Source organism: Emydura macquarii, unplaced genomic scaffold (assembly GCF_026122565.2).
Source record: "Emydura macquarii macquarii isolate MOO-44397 ecotype Brisbane River unplaced genomic scaffold, CSIRO-AGI_Emac_v2 contig_2636, whole genome shotgun sequence".
In the NCBI taxonomy this organism is placed as follows: Eukaryota; Metazoa; Chordata; order Testudines; family Chelidae; genus Emydura; species Emydura macquarii.
Genome location: NW_027132773.1, coordinates 31390815 through 31413492, shown reverse-complemented (window position 1 = coordinate 31413492; position 22678 = coordinate 31390815). Strand labels below are relative to the sequence as shown.

General features: G+C 41.3%; 1 long non-coding RNA gene across 2 annotated transcripts in view; it reads right to left on the bottom strand.

Moving 5' to 3' along the window:
- Positions 1-8340: 8340 nt before the first annotated feature.
- The window catches only part of LOC137163703 (uncharacterized), a 31181-nt gene continuing 16843 nt past the window's right edge, over positions 8341-22678 (bottom strand). For both annotated transcript variants that reach the window (XR_010922797.1, XR_010922798.1), the window contains exons 2-3: positions 17654-17863; positions 8341-8469 (exon numbers count right to left, since the gene is read on the bottom strand). This is a non-coding gene — a long non-coding RNA (uncharacterized lncRNA). The remainder of the gene's footprint in view (positions 8470-17653; positions 17864-22678) is intronic.

The following is a 22678-nucleotide window of genomic DNA, read 5'->3' as shown; positions in this document are numbered from 1 at the left end:
ATTTCTTCTCCCCAAGGGGAAAATTGTGTGCGCAATGGAGTGTTTTATTTTTGTAAGGTTTTTTTAAATATACTTACAGCTGCATGTTTATATTGGAGAAGGTAGGTCAAAGAAGTATGCCTTGCACTTGAAGCAGAAGGTGGTGAGGATTGTGATGGTTCTTACATCCTGAGGGAATTTGTTTCACACTCTCAATCAGCTCTCAAAAAACTGTATCTCCTGCACAGACATGCTTTACCTTTGTGGTAGAAAGTTCCTGAGGAGTGAAGTTATTGACCACAGTCATTATGCTGGAGCTTTAGGTGTTCTTTTAGATATGCTGGGCCCAGGACATTGAACACCTTGAAGATAAGGGCCAAGACCTTGAACTTGACTCTCTATTCTGTGGAAGACAGCGTGGAGCATGGAGGACAGCTTAAATGTGGTCGCCATTTCCAGTGTTGCTGAGTAGACACACTGTAGTGTTCTGTACTAGCTGGAGTTTCCTAAGGGCTGTTGGAATATTGCCCTGATGTATTGCACTGCTGTAGTTCAGACAGAAGGTGATGAAGGGGTATAAAACCAAGACCAGGTCACTGTCTGCCAGGATGGGACAGTCTCCTAGCCAACAAGATATGATAGAAAGCATTACTTGTGAGAGCTTAGTGTCAGCAAGGAATCCAAAATCTCTCCTAAACTATGGATTAAATTGACCAATTGTGGGTCTATACCTTCAACTAAAGAAGAGAGCATTGTGGTTGATAATCCCTCAAAGTGTTTTCCTCTGCCCATCAGCATCACCTGTATCTTACAGTGCAATTATTCTATGGGGAAAAAGGTGTGACTATAAAAGAGATCCTTTATATTTATAATACCTGGTGGGGATTATAAATTCTTAAATCTTGCCCCTGCTTCCATGGCCAGATGGAATACCAAGGCAGTGGAGTCAGGGTGGTGAAACCATGCAAGGAATGGTAGTATATCTCACTGGTCAGTGAATGTTATATGTGTCTCTCTGTGCCCAATCAACAAAGGATGTGAATATGTTACAAGCCTCAGCTACCAATCCTGGATCTTCAGTTGAAGCTGTAGAGACCCATGCTTTTATTTCTAGAGGTCCCCAGTTGAATCCATGCTGTGTCAGGTTAGATAACCACCATGACAGTATTTAGTCAGGTTTTAGTGAGGACTCATGGTAAGGGTGGACTATCTGCACCATACAGAGCTCTTCTCATTGAGTGCTTCTTATATGGAAGTGTACAGGGGGACAGACAGGGCTGGGAAAGGACAGGAGGTGGAAGTTTTTCTGCTTTGTAGATCACCTGGTTCTTTCCCTGTGGAGAGACACATACTATTCTGTCATGGTCACTGTGATATAATGCACCAATGTCCACACCGTACACAGTATTATAATAATTTTTGTACAAAGTATGTGTTGTAATGTATCATTTCATTATTTGATGGTTCTTCATTAGCCTGATAAAATGTGTGTGGCAACATTGCATGTGAAGTTATAAGATTCCACTGTATGGTGTTAATAACATATGTTCCAAACTGAGGTTGGCAAACAGGTCTGTTTCAAACAAAGGAATGTGTGCTGTGCTTAATTTGCATCTAGGCAGTAAATCATAGGAAGGACAGACAAAGAAACCTCAAGCAAGTGAAGAAAAGTAGAAGGGAACATCCTTTCCTATAGACTGTCTGTCTGCTGAATGTCAGCTGGAAATGTTTTACAAGAGGGGGGCCTACACTATAAAAATGAGGGACAAACAGCCTAAGGCACCCCGCCTCTCTCTCTCTCTGTGCTCATTGATTCACTGCAGAAGAAGAAATAAAGGAAGCAGCCAGTGAACTGAGGAAGGGGTCCTGACCTAAGATGTTTGGTCAGTAACACTGCTGAGAGCATGTGTTGAGAAAAACTTTCTTGAATCTGATAGTTTCTTAAGTTAGGCATCAGTAGCATTTTAACTTTATTGTCTTGCAGCCCTTTCTGACTTTTATGCCTCATTACTGGTACTCACTTAAAATCTATCTCTTTGTAGTTAATAAACGTATTTTATTGTTTTATCTAATCCATTAAGTTTAAATTGAGGGTAACCATTTGGGGTAACTATTTGGGGTAACCATTTGTGTGCATATTCTTTTTATTAAAGGTATATGGACTTTACGTGCATTTGTATTGTCTAGGAGAGAGCTGGGCAATACAACACATACATTTCTGGGTGAAAGTCTAAGACTGGGAGTGCATTGTTGTCACCCTGCAGTATAATCAAGGCTGGTAAGAGCCAAGCTGCAGCACACATGACATAGCTGGGAGTGATTTGCCTACTGGAGGTTGTTGTGACCAGTTCAGGCTGGTGGCTACAGCAGCAAGGCATTGTAAAGGGACCAGGTTAGAGAGATTTACTCTCTAATCTGAATTGTACCCTGGGTCTACCACAGTCACAAAAGTTCATCAGAGCTGCAGTGCATACACCAGACAGTGCTACTGATCACAGAGTGGGGAAAGCCAGTATCATCACAGCAAAGCAGAGACATGGGTTGTGACTAAGATCCCTGATTGAAAGACAGCAGCTGCTGGCAACCAACAGGGATGGTCCAGAGCTAGGCAAGGCTCCAGAAATTATAGAAATCTAGAACAGAGCAAATTCAGTGACATCTGTTCCTTTTTTCTGCAGTTGTCCTGAACCTGCCTTGACAGGTGCTGCTTAGGCTCACCAGATTTAGAGGAGAACTGCAGGAAGTGCAGAACTGCTTCCTTCCAGTTCATCACTGGTTCCCGTTCAGAAATCCACTATGGAGCAAGACACAACAGGTGCTCAGATAGTGTGATGACAGATGCAGCATTAAAACATAGACAAACAAATAGACAGCCTCTGCAGCCTGGGGAAGAGGATTCCTCCCCCATGCACCTGCCCAGTTTCCAGCATGGCTACTTGGGCTGAAAGCTGGGTTTAAGATTTCCCCCTTAGTGCTAATAATTGTAAGCACTTCTCCATTCAGCAATGCTGATTTTCTTCTTTTGTTTGTTTGTTTGATTTGGTTCAGCATAGCCAAAAAGAATAGCATCAAACTTTCTATTAATATTACCTCTTAGCTGAGAACTTGCATGAGAAATTTCAATCCCTGGGGTGATTGTTTCAGACAGTTATAAGAAGCCAGCACCGCAGCTAGGTGAATAACAGATTTTTGCTGGTTCCATGACAATTTTGAAAAGTAAAAAAAAAATTGGGCTGGACTGAAAACAAAACATTCAAAATAAATACATAAACAATAAAAATAATTAATTACAGGGCAAATGAAATATTTCATTTTGATGAAATTGAAATGTTTTGTTTTCAACAATTTAAAATTATTTTTGATATTTTAAAAATAAAATTCAAAAGATCAAAATGTTTCACTTCAAAAATGTTGAAATGAAACATTTAGATTTTTTCTGAATTTTTATTTGAAACGAACAATTCAGTGAAGTTGACTCAAATTCACAAAATGTTTTAAAGTCATTGAACCTGCATTGTTCATTAAAAAAAGTTTCAGATGAAAAATTTTGCTGAGCTCTGCTGAACATTAGGGCCTAAATAAGAAAGGGCCATGTTCACCATAATTATAGCATGAATAATAATGCACTGTTCAATAAATTACCTACTTCTGTTAATTTCCTTCTTTAGGGAAAAAACGCCATCCAAAAACTTTAAAGAAAGAATTTTAGTAATTCTGGTCAACAAGGAATATAGCAAAGTGTCAGTGCAAACTGTAACAGTCTTCAGGTTTTTTTTATTATATTACCTTTTTATTTCCATATTATTAAAATACATTCTAATGTTATTTACAATACTTTATTAGTTATTGTATTATTTCAGCCATTTGGAATTGCTGTCTAGTAAATGTTTTACCCTGTGTGTCACCAAAACCATTGTTAGTGTTAATCACAAAACCCTTCCTCATTTTAATAATCCCATTACTTCATATTGTGCCATCAGTCTCATACAGGAACCACCTTTGATTTCAATGAGGAATTCATTTGAAAACCAGATGGCATGATATGATCTAGTGACATGAGTACAGATTTGCAAGATCATGCCCTTTTTCTGCAAAGGTTTAAATGGAGGCAAGATTGAAAGCAGACTAAATCACTGATACTTTATGAAACCTCATCATAACCCTAATTAAGACAAGGGCATCACAAACATTGACTAACATGTTTGCATTTTTTATACAAATATATACATATGTGCATGTGTGTTTGTTAAAATCTCAATGTGAGTGTCAAGAATTCTACAGACTGGCACTGAAAATATGGTTCAACCAAGCATTGTACCCAGTGTGAATTAATTGACTGGCTGAATCTGGTAAACTCTGCTGATGGATACAAATCACTTTAAAAAAAGTTGTTTCCAATGTAGAGTAACTTTTATGCCCCCCCAAGGAAAGGGGTTAGGGTTTGTTGGGCCACTAGAATGAAGAATCCTGGTCTCTAGCTTCTACATTTTGAACTGAATTTGCATTTACAAATTTGTGAGTGATGTTCAAGGAAACTTGGATTGTTTTCTAAAGCTTTAATCCAGCTCTAATCATGACCCAGTAAAAATGTGTCTGCATCCCCTGTGCATACAAATTAAGTGTTTTGTGTTCTTTTGTAGTCAAAAAGATTTGCTAGTTTCACCAGCAAACTGCAACTATTATTTTTGAACTGTTTAAATATGTTCTATTCCCTTTCATCAGAATCACCACTTTCATTTTCTAGCATTATTTGCAGGTGGAAAGAGAATTATAGCATCATAGAAATTAGAAATGAAATTAGCTTATCTTCTCCATACTGCACCTCTGCCAGTGAATGATTTTCTCTCTTGTATATTCTCAAGTGAATCATTCAGTTCAGTTCTAAACAATCTGAATGGTGTCATTCCATTATTTCAAATAAGATGTTATCCCACACTCAAGTTCAATCTCATAATTCAGGAATTTTCTTTCTATTCATCATCTTATCTTTGTATGATTACATTATGTTGCCATTAGTGATAGCCTCTTATTCTAAACAGTTCTATTCTCTCCTTAGCATTTATATCTTTCAACTATTTTCAGATAGTTATCCTTTCTCAGTTTAGTTGTTATTTAATCAAATTGTACATATTTGGTTTTTTGCTCTTTCCTCTTACCCTCTAGCTCCTGAAGAATTTTTGGTGCTGTGAGAATCTGAGGGCTCTGTCTGTACAATTTATGAATTCTGCTTGGTATTGCAAAGTTATTATGAAGAGTTACTACAAAAACTGATGCTTCTATATATGTATCCACCATGTCTATATCAGCCTGAAAAGCATGTTTTCCTCAGACTGAAGACAAAGAGAATATACTTAACATTCACAAAGGTGCTGTGAATGGACAATAGTGGGTTTGCTCAATCTGGGGAGAGATCTGGGAATCGCCTTCTTCTGGTCAGATGGGATGAGGGAAATTTGGAGCAATGCGAAGTTACCAAAAACAGGACAAAGAAAGCCAGTTGACCTGTCAGATGTTTAAATAAGAAGCCACACAGGCAAACTGGGGGAGAGCCACAAAGAATAGGGAGAATTGGGCAGCAGACAGGAAAGTCTCAAGAGATGGGGAAGAAGCCTCCATGAGGGAGAAACTTCCCAACATATAGCAGGGTCCTGAGGCAGGAGATTCTACCCACCTTTCTGGAAACAGATTGTCTCCCAACGACACCCGGAAGGGTGAACTAATGAGGGGCATTGCATTCAGGGTGTTTGTTACATTTTATATGATCTGTACTCTCTTTGTCTGTATATGATTAAATGAAAGAGCCTTGTATGAGACTTTGGGCAAAGAGGCTCTCTGTTGTGTGTCACAACTATTTCTAGTGAGACTTAGTGCTGCCTGAGGTACCATTAACTCCTTTGGGTCAAACATTTTGCCACTGATCCTTTGCAGGAGATTCAAGCAAAGGCAGTACAGCCTCTGTTAGAGCCATGCTGTGAGGGAAGAAGGAGGATAGAGGTGGCAAGGGTCATTTATGAGGATGGTTCTTGCCTCTGTGAATTTGTGGATTATCTTCCCTGTGGATCCCAAGGATCTGTAAGTGTGCAAATCTGTGGGTCACAGACTCCTCCCTTTTGATGAGACAATTGGTAGGTAGTTTTCCAAGGGAAATGTAGCAGATGTTTTTCTGGCCCTTTAGCCAGATTTCCATGTTTATTTATGAGATAGCCCTTAGATGTGTGTAACCACTATTATACCATACAGTATGCTGTAATCTTAAACTAGTACTGTTAATATTTGTATTGAGGTACTGACAAGACTCTTCAGTGAAAATTGGGGCCCTCTTATGTTAGGCACAGTAAAGACACCTTGGAAGACAGTCCACAATCCACAAAGATAACAGAGGAATTTAAGATACAGCCTTGTCATACAGTGGTATGTCATACTGAGTAATTAATACCATTCAAAGTGTAAATACCATGGTAATGCTATTAAGGCAAAAGGCCAAACTGTAACCATTTAAATGGTGACTAGCCCATAAGGCTCCAATTATAACTCTGTTTTTCATAAGAAACAAAACATTACACATTCCAAAAGGAATTAACATATTTCATTAACTTTATCATCCACTCAGCTTTCCTCCACAGTAGCTAATGTAGCATTTCTTTAGCAGCACCAAATTTTAACACAAAAGGGAGTCTGAATTTCAATCAGATCCAGGTTATCTTCCCAAATATTGCAAATCCTCCAGAATCTGCATCACTAATTCTTTAATAAAATAGATATTTTATGAAACCTGACAACATTAGTGGAGGTTTTTTACAATTGTAGATTAAGCCTTTCACAGGGACTCACAGATGATAGTCAGGTTCAATAGAACAAAGATTTCATCTAATATTAGTTTCTGGCAAGTCAATTTGCAAGGTTATTTCTGCAGATTAAATTAGCTATATTGGGAGGTCACTCTCTTGCTTCTAAATCAAGAAAAAAAGACAGATACATAATAGCATAATACTATAGATGTATTATTAACCAATCTTTCAAAATAAGGAAATTAGCCATTCACCCAAGAGGGGTGAATTAAATAAAAAAAATATTTTGTAACATAGTAAATACCTTTAAGAGTGAGCTGGTGAAAGGTAGTATGACCAGATAGCAAGTGTGAAAAACTGGGACACTGGTAGGGGGTAATAGGCTCCTATGTAAGAAAAAGCCCCAAATATCGGGACTGTCCCTATAAAATTGAGACATTTGGTCATCCAATTTAAAGGCCATCTGACCATCACCAACTGCACAATCTGCCTATATGTTACTATTCAGACACTGGAAAAAAAATCTCAATTTATTATTAAAACTGGGAATGATGGAAACAAAATGCTATGTTTTAAAGAAGGGGGGAGAGAAGTTTTGTGCCTGTCTGCACTGTGCCACTTGATGTAATCATTCTGGTTTCACAGAAATGTCACAAAGTCCAGCCAAGCTGTAGCATTCAGACTGAAATCTAGCCTCTTTCTTCTGCCCACGTTTTGGGTATGAGATTTCAAGTGTTCCCAGAGCCCCATGGTCATGAACAAGCAACACCTCAGAAGATTTACACCAGAGATGGAACAAACTCTCATCCCCTCAGAAACCTCCCCCCTCAGAAAACCTCTCCCTTCAGAAAACTTTTGGCTGGATCAGAAAAATCTCTCTCTGAATTCTAAGGTCTTCAAGTCTGCTTAGATACCCAAGATACTGAAATAGCTCTGAGTCTGTACCTTAGGGAAATGTGAACCCAAAGACCAGATCTTCAGCTGGCATAAAGCCATGTTGCTCCACTGGCTTCACTGAAGCTACACTGAAGTACAACAGCTGAGGTTCTGACCCCCAGTTTTCTTTCATGTTAAATACCACTCTGAATTTTAGAGTGAATAAGGCCCACTGAAGGGTAACTTCCATTGTCAATGATCATTCAGTGCAGCAAAATTAACTCAAAGGCAAATGCAAGTGCTTTTGTGGGCTGATCAGGGTTATTTTTACATATAGCTTTTTTGTGATGCTAATTATCTACGCCTGTTGTCAACAAAAGGGATGAAAAATACTTTAAATGTAATCATCTGCTCCAGAAGATTTTTAGTTCATTTTGAGATCAGGATAACCATCTCAATGATGATGGTCTATTAAACATCCAATGAACCCTCCCACTATCTAAAAATAGATACTATATATCTTCTCAAAATTAAGGCTAATCAGATTACATCTGTGAGTTCTGTACACATTCAGCAAGCAGATAAATATACCGAGTCTGATATGTTATGATCTCTAAGCCTCTCAGATAAAGTATATTGAGCTTTCTGGCAAAAATGAATAGGATTCACAGCTGCTATTATTATTTTATTTGTTTGTATTACAGCAGCATTTAAAGCCCCAGTTGAGTTCAGGGCATCAGTGTGCTAGGTGCCAAGACAGTCCCTGTTCCGGAGAGTTTACAGATTAAATAAACAAGAGTATTATCCCCACTTCGCTGGTGCATACCTGAAACACAAAGAAAGTGTGAAAACAACAAGAGATCTGTCGCACTTTAAAGGCTAACAAATTTAATATTTGCAGACATAAGCTTTCGAGAGACTTCAGCTCTCTTCTTCAGATGCAGTAATACAGAAAATAGGTAACACCGAGGCATCTTATAGATATCCAGGTGCATCGAGAACAATGGGGGAGGTGGAAATTGTGATTTGCCGAAGGTTGAAACGTTCCTAGATTTCCTGACTCCCAGGCCAGTGTTTTAACTGAAAGGCGATCTTTCCTTCCAAGGTATAATTTGATTCTCCTGTTGAGTCTCCTTAATTTGGGGTGAGGCATACAGCATTTTCTCCTATCTGACAGGACAGGATGGGAAGTGGGGGACGACAGTATGAAATATTAGGCTTGTCCTGGAAAGACACAGACTCCACTGATGTTCATCAATAAGTTAAGTTAATATCGCAGAACTTTATCAGAAATCTATAGTATTTTTCTTGTAATTATTTATTTAGATTTAACAATAAAAAACACTCATGGTAGTAAACACAATGCACAGTGGGGAGAGCACATACCCTCATAGTAGTAAACACAGTGCTTTTCCCCCTCCCTAAAAGGAGCATTGGAAGCATAATGAATTCACATTATAGAAGGTTATTTCCTTTTATAATAATGACTAATTGGTAATATTTTACTTTTCGCCCACTTGTCTTCCTCTCTGTGCAGTGCCCTGCTGTTGGTATCTCTCTTCTCTTTTCACCTGGTTCATTTGGAAGACACGGCCTCCAAGATATTTGGTAACTTTGCTAGCTGCAAGCTGTGATTAATTGACCCATGGCATATCAAGTTGCCTGTGACACCTAGCATCTAGACAGCTCATCTGAGACTATCTTAAGAAACGGGTGATGATGGCTACAGGAAAGCATCAATTTATCTGAAAGCAGCAGAAAAATAAGTATTAGGAGAAAGCTGTAGTGATGGTAATGAAGAAGTGGGAGGTCTTTAGCCTTCATACTCTTACTCCTTCCCAGTTTTCTTGCACTTTTCGCATTTCTGTTTAAAAAGCAATTTTCCCTTTACTGCTTCCAGCTAATTTTTATATTGTTCCTTTTATTGGCTATGTGTCTCACATTCTTCAGCTTTTCTTTCACTTCATTATCTCCTTGTTCATTAAGTTATCATCCTTATTAATTTAATTATCTGATTTCTCTTTCTTTCTATTCAGTTTTTATCTTTGTACTTTTTTTTAATACTGGTTTGTCATGTTATGTTCCTACCTTTTAATTATTTCCCTCCCGTTGAAGTCAATTGGAGCTTTTTTTCCACTCAGTTCAATGGGCTTTGGATCAGGCCCTTAGCCCTTATTAATGATCTTTTGATTGCTGAATGTTTCCATTCTATATTAGTGAATTTACAAATTGTGTACTTCAAGGACCATCCCCTTCTGTGAATGGTAGCGCTGAAGTGGGGAGAGCACCTTCCCCTCAAATCTATGGAAACACCTTAGCAGCAACTCTGTAAGGATCTAAATTTGTGGGTGGACTGGTGATGTAGAGTGGTGCTAGCCAACCTAAGCCAAGATCACCCTCAACCCATGGGGCCAGCTGGAGTCGGCTACTACACACACTCTACAAGATCACCACCTGCATCACCTAATGTCCCTGCAGGAACATGCTATTCAGGGATTGGAGAGACCCTAATGGCTATCAAGGGAGAGACATATGCATGGCTTTTGCTACCAGCAAATCTTCTGACACCTGTGGGAATTAGTTGAAGGGGCAGGACCTCCAGCCTCTTCTTCGACTGTGACAAGCTATGCCCTTCCAACAGAAGAATCAGGAGGAAATGCCATGAGTGCAAACTCTCAGAATCCCATTGTCCTCTGGGTTATGCATACATACAGCAGAAAGGGCCCTATATATTATTCTCCAGGCTGATTAACATACTTACCCATTTCTTCCTCTGTAGTATTATTTATGTTTTTTTGGTAAGTGAATATAAATGAAATTGCTGCATCAGGAATTCTCAACATTATTATTATTAATAATTTATTAATAATAAATAAAAATACCAAGCTATTAGACAGTGCTTTCAATCTACCAATCTCAAAGCTCTTAACAGAGGAGGTCAATATCATTATCCCTATTTTAAAATGAGAAAATTGAGGAACAGAGACGTGATGTGATTTACCCCGAGGTTACTCAGCAGGCCAGCGGCAGAGCTGGGAATAAAAAGTTCATCGAGGACAGGTCCATCAACGGCTATTAGCCAAGACGGTCAGGGATGCAACGCCATGCCTCAGGTGTCCCTAAATATCCAACTGACAGAATATTAGACTGGATGATGGGGAGGGCTCACTCAGAATTGCCCTGTTTTCTTCATTCTTTCGGAAGTCAATAATATCACAACGAAAAGTATGTAGCAACACTGTATGTAAATTTATCAACATAAGCTGAAATCATGACTGAAGTGTGTTTACCAGACAAGTCTGGGTCTTGGGTAAACCTGTTTCTCAAAGGCAAAGCACAAGCTGACCCTTCTAGCCAGGTGTCATCAAAGTTGATGGGCAATCATCTATCAAGTGGCCATTCCTTGACAAGGAGGTGGGGCAGGACCAAACAGATCTGCATCTTAGCAAACTACATCATGGAATCTCTTTCATCACCAAACTCCTGGATTTCAACCTCACAGTAGCAATGGACTTTATCCAGGGGGTAATCCTCAGGAAAATGTATTTCAAAGGGTGGTTGAACTATAAAAATGAGGTTCAAAACCACCCCAACTTTTCTCTCCCTATCCATCTCTCTCCTTTTCACTTAAGAAGACAAAAGAAACAGCTGTTGGACTTTGGGAGCAGATCCTGGCCTGAGTATTTGGTCAGCATTGTTACTGGAAGCATGTGGTAAGGGACTTCACCTTGAACCAAGTCTAGTTTGTTACTGTTAGTATTAGGAAGTTTTTTTATCTTTATTTCTCTCGTAACCATTCCTGACTTTAATGCTTTCTACTTGTAGTCTCTTAAAACTTATCTTCTTATAGTTAAATAAACTTGTCTTATTCTTTAATTAAAACTAATCCAGTTTGTGAATAGTTTGAATAACTTAATTTGAAGTAGCAGACTGTTGCATATTGATCCTGTTAACAGGGCAACGGACCTAATATATCTGGACTGTCTAGGAGAGGGCTGGGCAGTACAGAACACAAGCTTTTGAGGAAAATCTGGGACAGGGAGTGTGTCGGGGTCACCTGCAAGTGGTAACCAAGACTGGTGGAAACCAGAATATTACTGACGTGTGGCTGGAAGGCTGTTAACGGCAGCACAGCATTTGAGGCACCCGAGTTCATAGGGCAGGAATGACACAACCTGTCACTGGTTTGGATTGCTTTTTTAAGTTGTCTACTTATATATCTGGAAGCTTAAGTATCAAGTAAAAGCATACACTACCATCAGAAAGTACCAGCAGAGAAAACAAGCCAGCAAGCAAGCAAGCAAGCAAGCACACTGGATGCTAATTAAATCCCGTCTGCCCTGCCCCTCTCATGAATCTGAACTTATGCTTGGATAAATATCAAATGTTAATAATCATTTTATTACTCTAACAACTTCTTCAAAGCAGTACAAAAAGTGGCCCAAAGATTAATGGAATTTAAATTTTGATTCGCTAATTACATGCTTTAGATTCACAGCAACCTTCGCTATTTACAGATAAAACAACAAATAGTGTAATACTTCTAGTTAAATAACAGAATCTTGAATAAATACTGCAATTATAGGTCCTGATCTTAAGGACACTTATGCACACTGTTAACTTTACGCATATGAACATTCTCACTGAAGTCAATGGGTCCATTCACATGTGTAAAGCTAATCATGTACATTAATACTTGCAGGATCAGCAGCAAAGATCTGAACGTGTTGCAATTTGCATCCCAGTGGTTTTCTGCTCTTTAAAATACTTAGCTTTTCAAATAATATTATCAACCAATTTGTTTTATAAATTCCATTAAATTATTAGATTAAATCACTCTGTGATTTTTTTTTCATAATCCATCTGTGATAGGGAGCTCGGAGAGCTAGGCAACCTAGTGGTTACTCCACGTGACTTCCAGCCAATTGACTTTCTATGAGGACAGTAGAGGTACTTGTTCCTGACCTTAAGCTGGGGATCTTCAGCTTTCCACCCACATCTGTTTGTAGCCCTTAAGGGGGTGTGATAGGGAAACTCAGGCCTATCCTCTCCACCAGGTCCTAGCCCACGGTCCTGTGGGAAGGGATAGCAGCATCGTCCTCCCTGAAGTGAGTTCAAGTTGCTTCCCTGGGCTAGTTTCTACCTATAGATTCCTTCAGTTTGGGGACAGCTCCTGTAGTCAATCACATCACAACAAAAAAGCCCAAAGGAGCAGGGCCCTGCTGGACCTGTGAATTCTCAAAGGGGTGGTGGTTAGAGAAGGCTTTGCCTGAGAGCCTTGTCCGCTCTGTGGTCCCATCTCAGGCTCCCTTGTTTATCTGGCTTCCTGAAGAAGGATGCCTCTTTCCTGTAGCCTTTTCACCACCTTTTGCCTGGGCTTCTTTGCTCCCTTTAACTCTCTTCTCCAGCTGGGGTAGGTTTGGATGGGCAGGGCTACCTGGGCCCAGTATTGCATTGTAACCCCTGCAGCCCCACGTGAAGTGTTTATACCTTATCAGACCACCTACTTTATAGAGATGAACAAATCATTTGTGAATATATACAGACTTAATTTTTTTAATCAAATAGCCACAAGTCATTGTTTAAATTATTCTCAGTGGTGATGTTTAGCAAAATGCGTTTAAGTTTATTGGTTAGATTGCCTATTTATATTCCTAGTATCGATGGAATGTATGTAGAATAGATTGGCTTTACTTCATCTGCATATGTGATAAAGAATGAGAAAAGGTTGAGAGAATTATAAGGGAAAATAATAGTTATTATTTGTAGTAGTAGCATCATAGCACCCAGAAGCCCTAGTCATGGACCATGACCCTATTGTAGTAGGTGCTGCTGTATAAACCCAGAAAAAATGACAGGCCCTTTCCCAAAGAGCTTACGACCTATGTATAAAACAAGAGACAAAAGATGGGTGAGTAGAGGAGACAAGGAGACAATACTGATCAGCATGATAGGAATGTCTATTTAGTTACTATTTTTATTAAAGATAAACAGAATTATTGACAATCATCTGCATATCTTCTGGGATTTCTTGAACTGAAGGACTTCTACTTGGATAGAAAAATGTCTCTTTACAGCCAAAACAAACTAGATTCAGTATAATACCTCCAGCCAAGGTCATTAACTGCAGTAGAAATACTTAGCCCTTACATTGCACTTTTCAGGTTCAAATCACTGTAAGAACATTATCTAATTAATCATTATAGTATCTCACTGAGACAGGCAGAGAATAATTTTTATCAGAGATTTACTGAGGAGGAAACTGAAGTAGAACAGTAGAATTGGGTAGAGAAGGTAACTCCATTTCAATGAGGATTTTGGTATGTCAAAATTTGGTTTCATTCCAATTCAAAGTGAAAAGCAAGAATTTAGAAATTCTACATGAAAGGAGATTCATCCCCATCTCTGAGGCAATCTGTCTGACATTCTACCACAGATGTGCGGACCCTGGGAGCCTGGGGTCCCCAAATCTGTGGGGTCTGCCTGGGGATCTGCCCTAGAACTGTGGACTGCCCTCCTCAGAAGCCTTCCAGGCACAGTGCAGAATAATTGGGTGAGCACGTTGACAGGAAACCAGGAAGCATTCCTGTCGGGGTTCCATTGGATTTTCATTGAAACTAAATCATCTGCAAGGAACATTTCAATTTCATTGAATCAGCAAATTTCAATGAAAATAAGTTCTGCTGGCATTTTTTTGGCCAGCTCTACAGAACACTTAAGTGACTTCCCCAGAGTCACAGCAGCAGTTAGTCAGAGCCAGAATTAGAACATAGGAAATCATGATTCATACTCCTATTCTCAAAATACTAGAACAGGAGTAATAAATTATTTTTTGTCAAGGTCCAAGTTTCTTGGTCAAGGTCCAGACTTCAGAGGACATAATAATAATAATAAAATATAACAATAAGTAAATAAAAACTTATTTTTGAATGGAGGGGTCCATTCAAAAGCATCTGGCAAGCTGGATTTGGCCTGTGGTCCACCTATTGACCACCCCTGCACTAGAAGACACTCGTCATTACAGATCTATGGAAGCCCCTGACTGTAGAAAGTGGAACCAACATAGTTCTGCAGTGAGGGGATAGATAGGAGTGGGACAGCCTCAGAGGGGGTTTCCACACACATTGAGTGCTGTGAAAAATAGCTCAGCAGAGGAAGTTTGAGGGTGGGAATGGAGCCATGGTGAAGGGATAAACAAATATGCAGAACCGCTGGCCAAACTCCTCATGTTGATTGAGGAATGCAGCAGCTGCTGAGGCCACTACAACACATAGGTTGCAGTAGCAGCCACATAAAAGTTGGGGATGGGCAGATAATTCTCTCTCTTCTTCCTCACCCTGACCACCATACCACTTAGGAGCATACCTTTGCAAAGTACAAGGGCTTTCCATAGGGGAGAAGAGTGGGCCTAACACAATATCTTCATCAGGAATGGATACAAACTGCAAAACTACCTGTATCATCTCATGCAAATAAAATAATATCATATCTCCCTCCTTGCAATGTATCAATCCTGATTTGATCTTCTGTTACCATTTCTCACTTCGAACTGTATCAACTTTTCAGTTAATTCTACCCCAGTTATTCTACTGCTGTTTCCAGTCTTCCCTTTAAATCACATCAGCTTTTCAGCCGCACCTATTTTAGCTCTCTGTTTCCAATTCTTATTTTAAATCACTTCAAGTTTTACATCGATCTTATTTGAGCTCAGCATTTCCATTGTTCACTTAGAACTGCATCGGTCCTTTGAATTGCTTTTATTTTTCCTTTCTGCTTCAATTTCTGGGCTTAAATCACATCAGTTTTACATCAACTTTTCAATCATTCTTATCTCAGACACCTATTTTTATTTCTCACTTGAAATCACATCAACTTTCATGGTGATGTAATTTATGTAAGCATCTTCCAGATCCCAGTCTTCGCATATTGACTTAAAAAGGATTTCCAATTTGTGTGAATCTACGTGTATTGGCTGTATTTGTGATACCCCTATATGATATACTGATTTCAAAATAACTTGAACATTATTATTTTCTACATTGCAACAGTTTAACTACGGCAGTAGAATTTTGAAGTAAAACAAACATTCCTTATCAATGGGCCTGATCCAAAGCCATTGAAGTCAATGGAAAGAGTAGTTCCCCTACACTGGCTATAAGTAGCTGCATTTAGCAAAACTTGCAAAGACAGCATTTTTAAAGAACTATTCCCCCTCACCCTCCAAAAAAAAAAATTAAATGAAGAGATACCACTTCACAGAAAAGATCAAATATGTAATAACCTAAAGTGGAAGGATAAACTTTAATAGGGGCATAAATAACATGCTGGGGCTATTTTAGTAACACACATTTCTAAGGCCTGGTCTACACTGACAATGTAGGTTGATGTGATGCAGCTTACATCAACCACATAAAGTATGCGTCTCCACTGGCATGTCAGTCCCGCTAACCTAAATCATGGGAAAATTCGACTTAATAAAACCACCTCCACAAGTGGCGTAGTGCTGAAGTCAAATTCTGTGGGCTGAATGAGCATCAGTGTAGGCAGAGCACAAAGTAAATCGATGTCATTGGCCTCCAGGAGATATCCCATAATGTTCTGTTGTGACTGTTCTGCACATTCGCAGTTTGCTGCACTATGGCCACGTAAATAGGAAATAGCTTCTCCCTGCAAGCCCCGGGGAATTTTGAATTCCCATTTCCTGTTTGGTCAGCGTGGAGAGAGCTTGCCAGCACAACTGATCATGGCGACTGCATGCCCCAAATGGGCTCGAGTCTGAAGTCGACCTGAGGTCTTGGATCTCATCGGTTTGTGGGGCAAAGAGTGTTCTGGCTCAGCTCTGAGCAAGCAAAAGAAAATCTGGATATCTACGAGAAGATATCTCGTAGACATCTCCCATGTTGGAGAGGATGCACAACAGGGACGCCCAGCAGTGCCATGTTAAGATCAAAGAGCTGAGGCAGGCTTATCAGAAAACTAGGGAAGCTAACAGCTGTTCTGGCTCCCCACCCAAAACATACCACTTTTACGAGGAGCTGCATGCAATTCTTGGTGGAGACCCTACCACTATGCCAGCACGTAGCATTGATACTCGGGGGAATCTGAGGACAGAATGAATGAGGATGAGTCCGTGGATGAGGATGATGATGAGGAGAACAGGGGGCAGGCAAGTGTGGTATCCCTTCTCCCTGAAAGCCAGGAGCTGTTTGCACATCAGCAGCCCACCCAAACGCAGGAAACCATGAATGACGGGATGCTGGGGAAGGCACGTCTGGTGAGTATGTACTGCAAATTTCATGTCTTTGGTTATATCCCCTGTCCAGAATCTTGTATCAGCGAGAAAAAGTGGTATGTGTGGCGGTGGGGCTGTGCTTCCTTTTACTTGGTGTGTTTAAGCATTGGGTTCACCCTGGACAAGATTATTTATGTGCACAGGGATGTTCCAAGAATTCTCCATGCATATCTCCAGGAAGCTTTCATGCAGGTACTCTGCAATCTTTTGCAGAAGGTTTCTTGGGAGGGCAGCCTTATTTCTTCCACCATAATAGGACACTTTCCCCTGCCACTCTGTTATTAATTGTGCAGGCATCATCATGGAACACAGCATAGCAGCATAAGGGCCAGGCCTTGCAGCAAATCCTCCCTTTCTGCCTACATGACCCTCAGCAGGCTGATATCACTCATGGTTACCTAGGGAAAATGGTGCACATTTACAGTACCTGACCAAGAAAGCTTTTTAAATTGTGTGTTATTGCATAGCCAGCTATGATTTCTTGGTTCAGCACACCGCAAGTCACTAAGCAGGACATTGTTGCTATGAGTCTTGGGTATCCGCAAATGGGTTCCCATTTTTTTCCTCCAGAGATGGTTAACCCGTACTCACCCTTTCTACCGCCTGTTAAGAGCCTGATCAATTGGGAGCCCACATCCATGCTGCTCTAGGGAGCATGGACTTGTGCAGCATGGGCCCAGGGATTTCCCTAACATATATTCACTCACCCCTTACTTACCATAGCTGGAATAACACTCCGACACCTGCAATAGTCAGACAATGGTATGCGGTTGTAGCCTTCTCTTGAGAACGTTCAGGGGACTTATTTTTTCATTGTAAAATTGCTTTTCATCCATGGGATGAGTTAACAGTGGGTACCTTGTGCTTTGCTTCTCTCACAGAGGACAACGTGGCCTTCAACACACCATCTCATACTCCTGCAGAGTGCCTGTCACAGATAAGAAAGTTTAAAACAAACAAACTGGGATGACATGTTTAATGCCTCTGCAGCTGCTGACACAGAGTTCAGAGCGTGGAGGATTTCATTATCCAACAAACTGAACATGGACATGGACAACGGGAAGGCAGCACAGGAGTATGAGCGTTCAACACAAGAAAAGATGCTGCATATAATGCATGATCAGTCAGACATGTTGAGGCATCTGGTTGAGCTTCACGAAGCTCAGCGGCAAGACAGACTCACTAACGCATTCTTTCCTAGCCCCCATCCCAAAGTGGTCTAGGAGGAGGTTGAGCAGGGTGCAGTACATGCTGCACTCCTCCCAGATTGAGGCAAGCAGAAAGAGGTGACAACCCCTTTAAGGAGTGGGGATGTAACAGTGGATAAGAAGCTGGATATGAGTCAGCAGTGTGCCCTGGTTGCCAAGAAGGCTAATAGCATATTGGGCTGCATTAATCGGAGCATTGCCAGCAGATCGAGGGAAGTGATTATTCCCTTCTATTCGGCATTGGTGAGGCCGCATTTGGAGTATTGTGTCCAGTTTTGGGACCCCCATTACAAAAAAGATGTGAACAAGTTGGAGAGAGTCCAGCGGAGGGCAACAAAAAAGATTAGGGGGCTGGAGCAGAAGACTTATGAGGCGAGGCTGAGGGAACTAGGCTTGTTCTGCAGAAGAGAAGAATGAGGGGGGGATTTGATAGCAGCCTTTAACTACGTGAAAGGGGGTTCCAGGGAGGATGGAGGTAGGCTGTTCTCAGTGGTGGCAGATGACAGAACAAGGAGCAACGGTCTCAAGTTGCAGTTGGGGAGGTCTAGGTTGGACATTAGGAAAAAGTTTTTCACTAGGAGGGTGGTGAAGCACTGGAATGGGTTACCTAGGGAGGTGGTGGAATCTCCATCTTTGGAGGTTTTTAAGCTGCGGCTTGACAAAGCCCTGACTTGGATTATTTAGCTGAGGTTAGTCCTGGTTAGTCTTGCTTTGAGCAGAGGGTTGGACTAGATGACCTCCTGAGGTATCTTCCAACTCTATGATTCTGTGATTCTATGTGTGATTCTTTTGTGTGTGCACAGCCAAAATGGCCTCTGTATCCCTGGCACCACACAATGCATGCAGAACATTCCATTTACTTCCATTTTCCCTCTCTGTGAAGAATCACCAATACAGAAAGTACTGCTTTACAATTCATTACTTCTTATTTATTGATAAAAAGGGAATAAAGGGAGAGGGAGGTGGGGTGGGAGGGAAGGATCGGAGGGGGCGGGGGAAAGTTAGGGGGAAACATGCTGCTTCACAATTAATTATTGTTTATTTATTGATTAGAGGGGAATAAAGGGAAGGGAAGGGAGAGGGGACTGGAATGGTGGGTGAGGGAAAAGGGGGAACTGGCTCGGTGGGGGATGGGTAGCGGATGCAAAGTGAAAGCACAGCATAGATAAGCAACACACATTACTGTTGTTACTCATTGCAAAAGCATTTTTTCAATGCTTCCCTGAGGCGCAGCGCTCTGTGATTGGTTCTCAGCGTTGCAGTGGCATCTGGCTGCTCAAAATTTGTGGCCAGCCTATCTGCTTCCACAACCCAACCCAATGGGAACTTCTCCCCCTTTGGCTCACAGACATTATGGAGCCTACAGCAGACAGAGATAACTATTGGGATTTTTTTTCACTGAGGTCTAACCTAGTGAGCAGACTTCACCAGCCGCCTTTAAACGTCCAAATGCACATTCCACCACCATTCTGTTGGTGATAGAGAAGTATCCCTGTCCATTTATGTACTCTGTGGCAAAGTGGTCCCGGGCTAATATAGAGATGTGCATGCATCTATCGCCCCTCCACAGTTTGGTAACCCCGTTGCAGAAAAGCCTTCCGCGATGTCCTCCATATTTCCAAAAGTCACTACCCTTTTTCACAGAAGTGTTTTAATGGCCTAGCACACTTGAATCACAGCTGCTCCCATGATGGATTTACCAACTCCGAATTGATTCCCAACTGACCAGTAGCAGTTGGTGTTGCTAGCTTCCACAGAGCAATGGCCACTCTCTTCTCCACTGTCAGAGCTGGTCTCAAGTCAGTATTCATGCATTTCAGGGCTGGGGAGAGCTCTTCGCAAAGTTCAAAGAAAGTGGCCTTTTGCATTAGAAAGTTCTGCAGCCACTGCTCGTCATCCCACACCTTCATAACAATGTGATCCCACCAGTGACTGCTTGTTTCCTGGGACCAGAAGTGGCGCTCCACTGACTGCAGATGGTTCATGACAGCCTGCAGCAAACAGGAATTGTTTCGTTCTATGTCTTGTAGCAAGACGTAACTTCGCAATTTTCTGTAGTGCAGCTCCTGTCTTGCCACAGAAAATACTGCAGAATAAGTCATGAGGTGTTTGTGATGCTCACAATAATAGTGCAGAGCTGAGCAGGCTCCATTGCTCTCTGGCAATGGCGTGCGCATGGCAGAGAGTGAAGGGTTTGAAAAAATGGCGTGAAAAGGAGATCTTCTGTTTGTTTGGACTGAGATAAGAAGGGGGGGAGTAGGTTGCATCATGAGAGGACAACAACCTTCCCAAAAGCCTCTGCAGACAGTTGCACTGTGGAATAGCTACCCACAGTGCACTGCTTTGTGGGGACGCAATCCATTGACGCAGTGAGCGTGGTGTGATCATGCTCTTCTGACTTCTAAAATTCGGCGGGTGAAAGTCGATTTAAAATAAATCGACTTCACTCCGCAGTGTAGACATACCCTAGGTGACAAGACAAGTTACTAAAACAAATGCAGCTTACATGTTACACTGAGCTGAACTGATCTAAGGCAAGATGGTGCTTGGCCTTGCATAAGTTCACACGGGAAGAAAGAGTGTGCAAAGAAACTTTCTACTTTGGCTCCCTTGGCCATTAAGAGGCATAGTTGCCACTTTTGTATTCCCCTGAATGCAAGGACTCCAGGGGTGAAATCTTCCATTGATTTGTCAGAGGCCAGATTTCACTCCAGGAGACTACTGTTACTGCTGTTGCTATATGTCCCAAATTGAACAGGGAGGCATAAGGGCCCCATCACCTACTTATAGAGGAAAATCCAGGTGTAAGTGCTTACTGCATCCTTACAGTGGGAAGCACAGCTGCCATTGTCTTCCTGCATGCCATATAATATTGCGTCTGCCTAAAGCACAATGCCTCTGGGAGTTCCCACCACGGCTATGAGATTTCCCCCCATTCTCTACTGTGGGCTGAAGCTTAACACTACAAAGTAGCTGCCAACTTTTATTTCTTATGGAAATAATATAATAAAATCATAGAATAATAGGGATGGAAGGGACCTCGGTAAATCATCCAGTCCAACCTAATGCTCAAAGCAGGACCAACCCAACTAAATCATCCCAGACAGGGCTTTATCAAGCCAGGCCTTAAATTCCCCTAAGGATGGAGATTCTATCAGATGCCCAGATAACCCATTCCAGTGCTTCACCATCCTCCAAGTGAAAAAGCTTTTCCTAATATCCAACCTAGACCTCCCCCACTGCAACTTGAGACCATTGCTCCTTGTTCTGTCATCTGTCACCACTGAGAACAGCCTAGCTCCATCCTCCCTGGAACCCCCTTCAGGTAGTTGTAGGCCACTATCAAATCCTCCCCTCAGTCTTCTCTTCTGCATGCTAAACAAGCCTAGTTCCCTCAGCGTCTCCTCGTAAGTCATGTGCTCCAGACCCCTAATCATTTTCGTTGCCCTCCACTGGACTCTCTCCAATTTGTCTACATCTTTCCTGTAGTGGGGGTCCCAAAATGGACACAATACTCCAAATGTAGCTTCACCAGTGCTGAATAGAGGGGAATAATCACTTCCCTCAATCTGCTGGCAATGCTCCTACTAATGCAGCCCAATATGCCGTTAGCCTTCTTGGCAATAAGGGCACATTGTTGACTCATACCCAGCTACTTGTCCAGTGTAACCTCCAGATCCTTTTCTGCAGAACTGCTGCCTACCCAGTCGGTCCCCAGTCTGTAGCAGTGCATGGGATTCTTCTGTCCTGAGTGCAGGTGTCCTTGCTGAACTTCATCAGATTTCCGTTGTCCCAATCCTCCAATTTCTCTAGGTTACTCTGTATCCTATACCCACCCACCAGCGTATCTACCACTCCCCTCAGCTTAGTGTCATCTTCAAACTTGCTGAGGGTGCAATCCACTCCATCCTCCAGATCATTAATGAAGATGTTGAACAAAACTGGCCCCAGGACTGATCCCTGGGGCACTCTGCTTATTACTGGCTGCTAATTAGACACTGAGCCATTGATCCCTGCCTGTTGAGAATCATGTGATGTGTTTTTGTGATGTTGTGAAGTAACTTGTTTATTTTCTATCACGCAATGCTTGGGCTACAATTGTTTGATTTAAAACATTTAAAGAGTGACCTGTAATATTCTGAATAGCTGGTGAGAAATGTCCATTCCCATACACAAGGGATTTTCTGGGCTTGATACCTACCCTAAAATAAAATGCTCCCTATGGTTGGTTTCTATCTGCCTTCCTCTTCTCTAACACCTTTTCTCTCAATCTTCTCCATTCTTGTTTTAAATTCCATTGTTTTCCTCCTTTCTGGTCCCCCACTAAATTTGTTCATCATTTTCATTTTGTTTCCCCTGCCCTTTCCTTGTTGTCTTCTTCTCTTTCCAGTTGTCCCACGTCTACAGTTTATCTATCTCTTCCCTGTCTGTTTAAAAAAACAAACAACCCCTCCAAAAACCTGATTCATACCTTTTCAGGTCTTTACGGTAGCCAATTTATCCCATTCATCAGATAACAAATTATGTTCCAGAGA